The sequence below is a fragment of the Chaetodon trifascialis genome, chromosome 23, assembly GCF_039877785.1.
Source record: "Chaetodon trifascialis isolate fChaTrf1 chromosome 23, fChaTrf1.hap1, whole genome shotgun sequence".
Lineage (NCBI taxonomy): Eukaryota > Metazoa > Chordata > Actinopteri > Chaetodontiformes > Chaetodontidae > Chaetodon > Chaetodon trifascialis.
The window spans coordinates 11,935,664-11,949,350 of record NC_092078.1 but is presented as its reverse complement, the minus strand read 5'-3'; the positions used below and the strand labels follow the sequence as shown (position 1 = coordinate 11,949,350).

The window sequence follows — 13,687 nt, the reverse complement described above, 5'->3', positions numbered from 1 at the left end:
GCGGCGTGGCACATCTCTCTTTGGGGAAAACATCTTTGAACATGTTCTACAACGTTGAAAAGCAGTGTCTTACTGCAGCGTTCAAACAAAGATAGCCACAAGGCTGAAAAACAAAACAAAACAAAAACGGCGCCCCAGATCACGAACTAATTAAATTAATAGAATAGTTCAATATGCAAGGCGTAAAATAGCTTTCCTCTGACTGGGTCTCCACTCAATGTAAACTACAACCTGATAATTATATGCATGCACGTTCGCCAATGCACTCTTCCTGCAACACACACAGACACACACCCCTGCATTTCTAACAGAACTAATGCCAAGAAACCACAGCTCATTTCAGGGGAAACAATCAACAAACAAAATCTCATTTGCAATCTTTTCACTTGCACCTCCCCGGCTTTGTAATTCAACGTTTAACGGCCTTTTTCTAACAGCTCATTGCGTTTCTGTATGGACCCATTTCTGGAGCCTCACACACACAAAGAGTGTTATTACTCGCCTCTGATCCTCTGTCTGTTATTTCCACTCTGAACTCCAGCAGCATGTAATGTATTAAAGCAGCTCACTCCTGGAAACATTTGGATTGCGCTTTGTTGTTTTTTTTTTTCCTTTCCTCAAACCAACACGTTCCTGAAGTCATTTCTGCCCTGCGTCTTTACGTCTGAGCGTATCTGTCAAGGTTTCATACTTAAAGCGATGTAGACAAATGAGGCCTAGCGTGTCTTTCTTGTACTTCATTGTTGGTAGAACGGTGTGCCAGCAGTAACTGGGAAATCATTTGGAAAGACGATTACTAATGCGGAGGAAATAACTAAAGCACAATGACATGCAAACGATTCCAAGAGCAAAATTAGAGGGCGGAGTTGTGTGACTGTTGTGTGTGTGTGCGTGTGACTGTGTGTCTGCCCTTGTCTCTCATTATCCCCAGATTGAGACAAATAGCGGGAGATCTGCCCTTCGATCTAAACCTCCACGCCGTTTACCCCTGACATCAACGGCGAGCGAGCGCGTGTGCATGCGTGTTTCATTCAGCCTCGTAAGGGGTGTGTGTCCAGCGGCGGGGTGTGCATGTCGTGATTTGTGTGACATTATCGCGTGTTTGTGTGCAATCAAGCGATCATTGCCAATCTGTGCGTGTGCGTGTTATGTGTTGGTTGCAAATAGATTGTGTGAAATGTATCCCCCATGTGTGCCCATGTGTGAAGTTTGTGTGCGTGCGTGTGGGTGTGTCTGTGTGTGTGCGTGAATGGAAGCATTTGACACACTGGTGATTATGTGTGACATGTTTGTGTGCACAGGCGCTCGCTGAGTGCATTTGTTTTTGTGTGTTTCAGCGTTGCCTATATTTAGCCAGTGTGTCTCACAAACCCACTGTGACTCATTTATACACACACGCACACAAAATTTGCCCTCACACACTAACAAACCAGTCGAATGACACATAAACGTTAAGGGGAGGTGAGGTGGTTCATTTAGGCTGCTTTTTTAATTCAACACAAAGATTCAATTCCTCAAAACCTCATATGTTCTTCCTCTCTCTCTCTCTCTCGCTCTCTCTCTCTCTCACTCACACACACACACACACACAAGCACACATTAGAATACACTGCAGTTGGCGTGGACGTGCTCTTCAGCTGCTGTCAGGTCCCGTCTTTTGACTAAAGCTGCAAACTTTTTATGCCGTGCCTGTCTGTTTTCTGTTTGTTGCTAGCCAGAGCCGGTGACAGGCAGCGCTGAGAAAAACACTACTGCAGCTGCTTTCTTTCCTGTCTTTGAAATCTCCCGCATTCAAGCACACTTCAAATAGAGCCATGATTATGAGATTGAAGTTGTCCTGTGGAATTTATAGAAAATAAATCAAACAAGGTCAGGCATAAATGCTGCATCAAGCGTCTAGCATGTTGACTTGCTAGCAGTCTTCTTCTACTTTGCCCTTGCTGCATTTCTTGGCACATTGCTGCCACCTGTGGATCATGTGAAACCGTTATTAAACCATCGCATCACCAGCGTGGATGTGCATGTTTGCCTTGTCCACGAGTCAAACTAAACAGGCCCTCGCTCCATTGCCTACTAAAGGTCAAAAGCTCCACAGAGTACTTTTAAATAGCTAAATCTCAGCTTTAAAGGTCCACATCAACAGCATATGGCTCACACCTTTTCTGCACATTTCTCTCTTGAAAGTCAGCACTTAAACCTCATGGTCACTGTTTCATTTCGAGTGTGCTGGAGTAAAGAGCAAAAAAAGCATCGATGTGCAAATGCTTAGGGTCATGACTAGTTTAAGCATGTTCAATGTAAACTCACTTCAAAGCTTAATATTCAGCTATCAGAAATCAGGAAGGGGAGCAGTCACCCACTAATCAGAGGGTCGGGGGTTCGGACCCCGGCCCCCGCTGGCAGCTGTGCCCTCAGTGTCTCCTGATGAGCAGGTGGCAGCTTGTGTGGGAGCCTCTGCCAACAGTGTATGGATGTGTGTGAGTGAGTGCTGGCTTGTGTTGTGAAGCGCTTTGAGTGGTCAGTAAATAAATGGTCCATTTACCATTTATCATATGTCACTTATCTGCTGAAGTGTTTGCATGCAACTGAGTGATTTACATAAATGCTTGACATCCAGATGTTTCCAGTTTGTTGACACCCCCGGTGACTTTACCAGTGAACCAATCTGTAATGAAATCAACCAATAAATAAATAAAAGCTGGATGGATTTGTCCAGTCCAGGGTCAGTAGGCCAACTCCCCTGCAACTGTTTTCACTTTGAGGACTAATGTGGCCTGACCGAACCAGAACAGGTCTGCCCTCTTTCCGATTAAGCGCAGCGTTCCCCAGAATGAACTAAAAGAGATCCTGCCAATCTCTCTGCTTAGCTCTGCATCCTGGGGAGAAAAAGAATTTCCCCTGCGCACTTGGCTCGAACACGACTCATCTGCGGTCACAGGAAATGCTCTCAGGACACGATTCTGTCCTGTGCCCCGCATACTGACGGCTGCTTGACATTTAACTGATGAGGAACGCAATTATATCCACAGGTAGACTGTGAATTTCCATGAATTATACATGTAACGAAATATATATAAACTAACAAGCCAGTCAATAATGAGATTTTCTCCTGACTGGTGAACTGACTACATCCATCACCCGGCAGTAGGTCATGTTAGTTTATTTCATTCAGCAAGGTCACTCTGCCTGACGAGGGGACGGGGTGCCAAACCACTAGAGGTTTGATTAATTGTGAATCAACGAGCCATAAAGCCATGTGCTGTAAACGAGATACGATTGGGCGAAATGATATATCAAACTTCTCCTTGCTGGACCTTGCTTTGAGGGAGGTCTGGCTTACTAGTTTAAAAATACACTGGCCCACAGCAGGAGGAAAAAAAAAATGGAGTGACAGTAAAGAGGGAGAAGGCAAGGGATAAAAATAAATTCAAGAAAGAAAAATGGAGTTGCATGGAAGCGGGATGAGAGGCAATGCTTGAAAGGCAGAGATAAGCAGGGAGGAGAGGCACAGATTTGAGAAATATTTACAAGACGGAAAAGTGAATGAAGGACAAAAATGGACTCCTGGGTGGAAATTGGGATGAAAAAGCAATTCACCCATAACACAACCAAATCTCTGTCCCTGGCCTCTTTTTTTTGGGTGATTGTGATGATAAATCGGACCTGCGCACATGTAAAAATTGGAAACAACATCGAATATCTCTGCCGTTATAGGTTCTGCTTGAGTAATGGGACGCACACACACATCCACACACAGGCGGTTTCCATTAAACGGCTATTTCCAGCAGCTATCGGCGCGGCGGGGAAATCAAGCGCTCAACCACCGTTTGAAGTCGTATCAGCTACAAATGTTCCTATCGCCATGCTATCACTCCATCCACTCCTTGCTTCTATTCCTCACTAACCCCTCTCTTCCTCACTTATCTCCCTTATGCCCCCAGAGATCCTCGGCCTCCTCTCTCTCCTCCACCTCTCTCTGCTCACACGACGCCACTCATGTGCTCACTCTTAATCATCCTGCTTTGCTCCCCCTGTCACCCCGGTCTGACCCAGTGTTGCTTGAGGCACGGAGAGCTTCGCTTTTCGCTGTCATACCAGCCGACTTTTATGTCCTCCTCTTCCTCCGTCTCTCTTTCTTTCTCCTCCCCAACCCCGATGCTCCATCAGTGGCACTCACATCTTTTACTTGGGCAAAAGAAGTTGTAACAGGGTGGCAAAATACTGAGCAACAAGTGAAAGTCGGATTAAAAATTGGACTCAAATTAAAGTAAAGACATCACAAAAATGGACTTTAAGTATCAAAAGTAAAATTTCAGGGTTCTTGCAGAGGTTAAAGTATTATTGTATGTACACTTAAGGCATCTGTATGCTCACTGTATAATTAAATGTAAGTGTCAGATCTTCCGTCCCCCATTGGACAATATTAGCTTTGCTACAAAGCGAGTACTTGTTAGCAGAAGGCGGTCATTGTTGGATTAAGTCTTCTTAAATGGGATTTGTTGTCATTGAGAAACACACACGATATTAGCAGCCTTGTTCTTTTACACACAGCTAGAGCTGCATTTCAGCTTGGCGGCTGGTCAAGGTGGAGCTCCTCTAACTGCTTTATACACCGTTGCAATATAACGACGTGTCCATATTTTATGAGCTGAAGGTACGTTTGTGAAATCTTAATCTGCACCTCAAATCTGAACTGAAGGGGAGTGCTTGAGTCAGTGTCCTTAGTTACTTTCCATGACTGCCCTCCATTATTGTACTCCTTCTCCCTCTCCCCCTCTTGTATTTTCGTATCTACCCCTCCTCTCTCCCTCCAGTTCCTCATTTCTCCTCGCTGTCCCTCTTCCTGCCCCTATATGATTCTTCTCTTCTATTCTCTTCTCCCCCCACCCCTTGACCCCCCTCCTCATCTTCATGCCTCCCTCTCGTGCACTCTCGCTCCCTCTCCCTCTCAGTCCGATGGTAGACGCTGCCGGAGACAGATCACAGTCCTCCTCGTCGGGAACCACACACTCTTCTCCACTAGCTGAGGACACAAGTAAGCCAAAGAAAGCGAGGAAAAGGGGCGGATAAAGATGCAGATGAATGGATAAATGAAGAGGAGAAGTGACTGAGTGGAGACAGGACAAGTAAAGGAAAAAAAAAAATGGAGAAAACCTCCTTGAAGGAAAGAAGAGATTTCTAAAAATACATGCCAGCTTACTCCCTGCATTCTGTTATTTTCTCTCTCTCTCTCTCTCTCTCTCTTCCTTCTTTTTTGCTGTGTCCCCTCCTTCATCCAGTACCTGTTCTGTGGGATTAACATGACTTAAAATTCAATCAGCCTACAGCCTGACGGAAGAGCGACAGAGGAGGCAGACAGAGCGCTGCAGCTGTCGAGACCGAGTGAGGGGACGACCAGCGGGAGGAGAGGGAGAGAGAGGAGGGGGGGGGTAGGCAGTGAGAGACAGAGATAGAGAGGAGAGGAGAGGAGAGGAGAGAGAGTGAGAGAGAGAGAGAGAGAGATGGGTGTTTTTCCACAGAGCTGAGACAGAGAGAGAGCCGCGGAGACAGAGAGATGTGGCGGTTTCCAGGGGTTGCGGTGGAATGATCCGGAAAACAAGGTTAGTAATTCCACCTTTTTATCTAGCAGGGTAGCGGAGGGCAGAAAAAGGGGACAGGACATGTTAGATAAGGATGAAAGAACCGGGAGAAGAGGACATCAAGTAACTGCATTGTGCTTTTGAAGTGGCAAAGTGAACACCGGAGGAGAAGGAGCAGGTGGACAGAAATGGAAAGAACAAAATGAATCAAGGATTTTCAGTAGAATTCAGGAAGGGGGGAAGAAAAAGGCTGCATATATGTGAGCCGCGGCACCGATGTACAGATACACACTCACACAACACTCACAAAGAAGCACACACAGAATGAGTGCACAGCTTTAGAGCAAGATAATGAGATTGTCTTCTTAAAGGTGTCGGCTTGTGGAGTTTGATTGACGGGCCAGAGTGGGTGGGGTGGAGGGTGGGGGGGGGGACTTTTGAACTGTCTGACATTCATGGTGCTGATCAATAGCCCAGTTGTTTCATTAGACTGCGTGTGTGTGTGTGTGGCTGGAGAGAGAGCAAGAGCGAGAGCCGTGCAGAGGCTGCGTGTGCTTGCAGGGGAGTATCACTGCATGACTACTTCGTGGATAGGTGCGTGGTGGTGGTGGTGGTGGTATGCGTTGAAGCATGCATGAATGTGCTGCATGGCCGCGTGTGCGTGCGTCTGTGCTCCTGTGAGTACGCGTGTGAGCAAGAACAAACCAATGCAGCCTGCTGAGAGGCGTTAAGAGGGTCTCAGAACTATCGATTGTCTTTGACAGACAGGTGAGACGGGGAGGGGGAGGAAGAGGGGAGAAAAAAAAAAAAAAATCGGAGATGGCAAGAAGGAGAGGGGGGTTTAAAGAGGCCATAAGGCAAGAGTGAATGATCGACAGCGGACGCTGTGGAAAGAGGGATGGATGTGAGGGGAAAGGGAGGTCAGGTGGAGGAGAGAAGGGAGGATGAGACAAAAATAAGTGATAATGGATTCAATCCAGTGTGATTTATGTGAGAGCACACACACACACACACACACACACACACACACACACACACAGTAAAGGAGGCACTAATGGAACACGTGCAGTGCACACAGTTCATTCTCTCCGTGTTTCTCCTCATTTGCAGGTTTCTAGCCATCCCACCATCACACTCCCAAACCTCCTTTTCTGCACCTCCTGCCAAGGTCATCAATAAACAACTGACTCAATGTGGGAGAGCAAACACGGGACGCACTGTGTAGAGCGGAGAGAGGCCCTGTGACACGCCCTGGAAATCACACCGGGAAGTGAGGGATGAGAGGAAGAGGAGGGGGAAGAACGCTAAACGTGTGAAAGAATGAAGCAATTGGAGAGGAAGCCAGATGAATAAATAAGAAGAGAGGGGTTGCATTAGTGAGGGGGAGGAAAAAAAAGGAAAGAGGGAGCGAGAGAAGGAGGAGAGAGGAAAGGTGGAGATCGCCACCAACTCCAGGATTCTTATCCTCTGTTGACTGAACTGCTCCAGATACAGAGAGAAGTTGAACACAGCCATGAGGAAATCATATCAAAACGCCATAAATAGGATTTCGAGCAAAGTGGATACGTGGATTTCTTCTCAAACTGAGGTCTCTATTTTGGAATACCGCGCCGGGATCGAGCGAGTAATTCTGGATTTTCCAGGTTTTCTTCATCTATAGAAGCCTAAGAGGATATTGTGGGATTGGAATTTCTGCAACTCTCTGGTTTTTCTTACACTGACCTACATCCGCCTCCTTTTGATGTGTGAGGGGGCGTGCGAGTGTGAAGGGGAGTAGGACAGGTTTCAGCACAATCACACAACCCCCCACCCCCACCCCCACCCCTGACCCCCCACCACCGCACTGCTGGCCCAACGAAAGGAGAAACACCTGGGGCGAGATCTGTGCTAAACACAAACACACACACCCACACGCACATATAAACCTGGATAACATGTGGAGCTGATTCGGATTATAGAGCCGCACAGACGGAAAAGGTAACGTCCACGCAGTTTCAAACACACACTCAAATACACACACACACACACACACACACACACACATACACACATTTGTTGGCATATATTGGCCCAGTAAAGGTGGATCCATGTTTGCATGGGTAGCGCTCTTGTGCTGAATCATTGAGCACATAAATGCAGTGAACACCAGCCCTCACTGTGACTGGGAACTCAGCTTTCCCTCACACACACACACACACACACACACACACACACACACACACACACACACACACACACACACACACACACACACACACACACTCTGGCCTATAAATAATGAACAGATGTGCATTCATAACAACAACAACATAAGAGGGGAAAGTCAAGAGTACACGCAGAGGAGAACACACACGTTCAAATCCCCCACATGGCACAGATGATTGTATGTGTTTCTTTTCTTATCCTTCTGTTTTAATCCTTCTGAACCTCTAGGTCCCCATTTTTTTTTGTTTCTCTTTTGCTCCACAAACCTCGACCACTCTGAGAATCCTGCTTTCTCGTGTGCTTCTGTATGTGAGTGTCTGCCAGATGTCCTGTATCAGATTACTCACTAGGTGCGTCTCAGCTTGGCTTTCATCACCTCGCCTTTATGTAATCTCACCTGGCGTGATGAGCGTGTGTCGGTGTGCCATGGTAAGTGTGTGGATGCGGGGCTGAGAGCGTTTGTGTGGTGGCGGTGGCGGCAGCGGCAGCGGCGGTGGCACAGAACAGTTCTAACCTCCCTTCATTTGAGGCTTTTTACGTAAGCTGTGTCTGAGCGCGCGCACACACACACAGATTTGGCACACTGACACAGGAGATCAGACTGACTGAGTGGATATACGGGAGGATCAGAGGGCTATGAGAAAGAAATGGAGATGGGAGGAGAGGGAAAGTGCAAGAGGGAGGCAAAGGGAGGAGGACAAGAGATGCAGGGAGATGGAAAGGGGAGATGGAGAGGGAGGGGTGACACACGACATAGCGACTGGCACTGAGGGTTAAGAGAGGTCAGGATTGCAGCAAGAGGAGTGAGAGGCAATGATCGACTTCGTCAAGTGACAAGAATGGACAGAGACAGATGAATGGAAGAAACAGGCAGAAGTAGATTAGGAGAGAAAGGGTGAAATGATGAAGGGCCCACGTTGGCAGAGAAAAAGAGAGAGAGAGATAACAGAAGAGGCAGGAACATCAAGGAGGGAGACATGCAGAAACGGAGGGATGAAGAGGAGCAGAGGATGATACGGTGGAAAAAGATTGAGATGTGAAGTGGCTGAGGAGCAGAAAAGACAGACGAAAAGAAAAGACTGAGGGACTGATTGATTAAAGGATGAGTGAGATAAACAGGGCGATTTTATGAAGTCTACAACGATCAGTGACACGATAGTAAAAAAATGTTAGAAAGAGGCACATTGAGGCTAGAGTGATAAATTAATGGTGATTTACTGTGTAGAGATAAAAATAGAGAGACAGATGAGGAGGAAATAAAAAGAAATGACAGATGGCCATCATTATGGAGCCTTCTACTGTTATACTATTGGCTACAATTAGTCTTACATGTCCCCAAAAAGCCTGTAAAAGATCACTGACACCCATAATGAGCTATTTAGAGATATAACTACAAGGGGAATATGTTGTACCATGGGGCTGTTCCATGTAATGGACATGGCAATTATGAGACACAACTTTGGGGAGAAGTAAAATTCTACCTTAGAGGAATATTAATTACCCTAGAAACAAAACACATGTGAAACTATTTTTATGAACAATAAGCTTTTTTGAGTAACCAAGGCAGGGCTCATTACTTGCTCTGTTGATCGTTTAGAGCGGCTTTGACTCCTGCTTTGAACAGAGGCGACGCCAATTCTGAAAAGATGATGACTGGATCTTTTTAAAGTGTAACAAAGAGGCCTTTTGATATCCATTAACCGAATCATAATTCAATGATTGGCTTTGCTCTCCTGCTAGACTAAGTCATAAGAATGCAGAGCAGGTAAGTGCCACATGGCTCAAAGAAATAAACGCGTAATAAAAGGAACATTTTCTGAATTATCTCGTTAATGCTCTGTGTGGCTCGTTGTTGCTGAGGGTGTCTGTCATTCTGGGGCTACAGTAAGGGAGATGCATGAGCAGATGGGATGCTCACTGTTCAAAGTAGGAGCCTTGCCAAGCTGAACAGACTGGGAAGTGGATGAAGGAATAGAGGGGAAAAAAAATGGCAGGCATTGGACCACTTATTGAAGGGTGCAGATCAATTAACTGACAGTTCGCTAAGCCCCGCCCCCCTTAGTTACTGTTGCTATGCCTGGGAAGCTTTGCATCCTCACACGTCTAAAGTATAAAGTAACTGTCACTGGCGTTTTTATTTGCAAGCTAATTAAGCTAATGCTAGCTCCCTGAGTTGGTTGAAAACGCTGTCTCTAGCGGATGTTTCCCGCAGACTTTTTTTTTTAAAATGGGAATCCTGAAAAAGGATCTTAAATAGGCACTTAATGATTGCGTACATGTTATTTGACCAAAAGACTCAGCTGAGCGCGTGTATTTGGTTAAGCAAGAGAAAAACTAGATTCAAGCTTTTATTGGTTTTATTTTCAAACACTATGTTTTTGCTAATGCTAATGTGGCCCCCATACATGATGTAATGCTGCTGGCCTTGGTAGTAATTCAGGTTACTACAGCAAGCTAGTTGTCTGACATACTAACCATTGCAGTTAAGAGCAGACAATCACATTTTCAATCCATTCTTTACACTTTTACTTTTGGTTTTTGAGAGGTTAAAAGAAGAAACCACCATCTAAACTCTTGCTAAGACATGATTGGCCAACAGCTGTTCGGGAGGGGTTTAGTGAGCAGCCAATTAATGACTTAGAAAGATAACAGACAGGAGATTAGACAGAGTGACTGATGAAATGTTCAAAACATAGTGACCAACCGAAAGTACAAGAGCTGCAGGCAATAAGGATAATTGCATGAAACAGAAGACGACACATGAAAAGACATCAAAGGTGATGATGAATGATACATGAAGGATGTCACACACCTTTCTGATACAACCAGCTTTCATTTCAATCAAGGCGAGAAGTGGAAGATTTGAAACCCTGGAACAAGGGAGGCATGGTAAATGTCAGGAAGGTGGCACATGATGGATGAGCGGATGGACGAATGAATGACAAATGGTGGAGTGAGAGAAGTGAAAGGCTGCGCTATTCGAGAAGAGAGGGAACATCAAAAGGATGAGACATCAGGCCGCTGTCGACAGCCAAGGAGCCGAATGGGCAGATGACGGACAGAGAGGTATAGAACGATAACGTGATGAAGAGGAGTAATTACAAGACTGACTGTTTAAGATAGGGAGGAACACTCAGAGGATGGAGAGAGACTGAGTAATGAAGAATGAAAAGGCGAGTGATGACACTTGAGAGGTGGATGATAAGAGGGAGTGGGGATAAGGGAATAGAGGAATAACAATGTCTGAAAAGAAAAACTACACTAATAAAGCACTGGCACACTGAGGGGGAGGGACGAGTAGATAGAAAGATGGAGGAATAAAACTGATATGATAGGAAGTTAAAAGGATGAGCAATTAGGCTGTTAGGAGTCAAACATAGTAGGAAAGAAGGGCAGGGAGGACGGGATTACAAAACAGGGATGAGGGAGTGAGTGAAGGAAGAAAAAAATGAAAGGAGACAAAAAGGGAGTGTCACAGGGAGGAGTGACTCCCCAGTCAGAGGTGGAAGCAAGAAGCAGAAGCACAGTGCAGAAGTTAGGAAAGATAGAGGGATGAGAGCATGAGTAATTAAACTGTTGACAGTCTGTTTAGGCACAGCAGGCGCCTGATGAGCAGAACAAACTGTAACCACGGCAACCGCTGGAGACAGACGGAGGGGTGGCTTTTGGGTGGGGGGTGGGGGTGGGGGGGAATGGGGGAGAGCCAATTGTGAAGGAGTGTGTGTGTGAGGCTACTGGAGGAGAGTGTGGCACAAGTGGGAAACGAGAGCATGGATGCTGATGTATCTGTATGTGTAGGAAATACCTAGACCTGATGCAGATCTGAGGACCCACGAGGTCCCTCGTGGGGGATTTCACAAGTCAGGATTAGGAAGCTACCCACCTATCTGGAAAAGATTATTCCGCTCTCTTGGTAATACTGATACGAATCCACGAGGCTCAATTTGAATATTAGGTTTAGGAATATGATTCAGCTATGCAGAGTGAGAACTGCTAACAAAAGTACTTTTTAAAGCTATCTGGCCAACTTGCTAATCCTGCTTTGTGAAAACCCCCTCTGGAGACGGAGGGGGAAAAGGAGGAACGGATTTACGTGCTCGCCAACGGCCGCGTGTCCCACTCAAGCAAGAGCCGCGACTTGTTCGGCTTCGCAAGTCTGATGTAAGGGCTTTATTTTAATCTTTGCAGAGCAGCAGATAGGTGGCATTTATCAGACTAGAGCTGCAGCTGCTAATTAGGTTCATTATTAATTGATCTGTGGATTTGTTCTGATTAACTGCTTCAGTGTTTAGTCAATAAAGTCTGAACATCATCAAAAACGACCAGAGACCAAGATGATGTCTTCAGATGAATATGTTTGCTTGATCCACAGTCCTAAACCCAAAGATAGTTAGTTCATAATTGCATGAAACCGAGAAAAGCAACATTAAAGAGGCTGGAAAGAGCAAATGTTTGGCTAATTGTAACAGCATTACACCACACCAACACACACAAATAAAATGGGCGAAGTGATCTGCTGGGTCCACTAACTATCACCCCTGATAGATTGATTTTAGGGGTTTAAGGAGAAAACCAAGAAGAGGCGACAGAAACTGGAGTTTGACTGTGGTTCGGGCTTTTAGGCAGCTGTGTGATATCAAACCTTCAACAGTGATTTTCAAGATGTCTAAACATTAGATCCATCAGCTTACATCTCTGCTACACATGCTGGCAACACCTCCCCACCAGCTGCATAATACACCAGCCAAACCAACACTACTGTACGTCTGCACACTCGCAGGTGTTTGTCTGCATTACAACGATGCTCGACAGATGCAGCCGGTTGTAGATGCTCAGGTGAATCACGGTGCAGGATGCAGCGTGGGTGATGACTGTCAGAAGAAAACCACCTTGTACCTCGTCTGCAACACATATAGTCTAAGTCTGACAGCGGAGCACAGAGCGTTCCTGCCTGTATCAGCACTGCTAAGCATTAGAATATGAGACGCAGTAATCAACAAACTCAAGGGAAACCGGTTTCCCCTGCAGGCTCATTGCAGCGCAGTGTTGTTTCGCCTTTATTAGTGTCTTACATCAGGGAAAAAAATGAAAGCTCTTTGTGGTGAGTTACAGTGCAGCTTGTGATTCATTGTGGCTGAGAGTGGCCTCTGTGATCAGACACGCCTGGTACTAACAGGCCTCAACCAAATATTCATTGGAAATTCCTTCGATCGCTGCGCCACATGTATCCTGCAACACTTCTCATTCCCAGCCCTCTGTCTTTCCACATTTCTGGACATTTCTTTGTGTCAGAGAGGGATGAACAGAAGAGCAATACAAGCAATGAAAGGAACTAAAAAGAGGAAAGGAGGAAATACATGATTGAAGATAGAGTTTGTATGAATATGTTTGTGTGAAGCATTGATCAATGCATCCATCAGTGTGATTCAGAGGCCTGGATGGCATGTCATTGACGTACTGTGCTGGTTGCAGAGTGCTGATTGGGTAATTGCTCTCATGCTAAGGATTTCCCCTTAGAGAGCTGAAAGGGAACCCTGCTGAATCATCAAACCGCCACTTGCACATGCATACAAGCGCACAGGCACTTTGTCGAGCTGCATCCTGTCGCGTTAGCCAATCAGGGTCCATATAATTGGCGCTGCAGGGTTTCTGATTGGGCGCGAGGTGTTGACAGCTCAGAAGCGGCGTGTTTGTGTGTTGCTCATCGGCTGGTGTTTGTGGTGATTTGCAATTTTTTGTTGATTAGCCTCGGTTATGTAAACATACACAGGTGCACTCACATATCACCCACTGAAAATATGGCAGGGTTGTAGGAATGGCTGCAAGATGGAAGCCAGAGAAAGACATCATCTTTACGCAGGGAGGAAAAGATTGAGAAAGACAGAGACAGGAAGATGAAGGAG

At 45.9% G+C, this 13,687-nt stretch overlaps 2 protein-coding genes across 2 annotated transcripts in view; one reads left to right on the top strand and one right to left on the bottom strand.

The window, feature by feature from the left end:
- The window catches only part of LOC139351094 (pyruvate carboxylase, mitochondrial-like), a 251,754-nt gene that overhangs the window by 64,230 nt on the left and 173,837 nt on the right, over positions 1-13,687 (bottom strand). The gene's annotated exons all lie outside the window — the stretch shown is intronic.
- LOC139351093 (leucine-rich repeat and fibronectin type-III domain-containing protein 4-like) overlaps positions 5,475-13,687 on the top strand; it is a 38,793-nt gene continuing 30,580 nt past the window's right edge. Inside the window, exons 1-2 of the mRNA XM_070992771.1 lie at positions 5,475-5,600; positions 6,690-7,556. The gene's annotated coding sequence lies outside the window, so the exon portion shown is untranslated. The remainder of the gene's footprint in view (positions 5,601-6,689; positions 7,557-13,687) is intronic.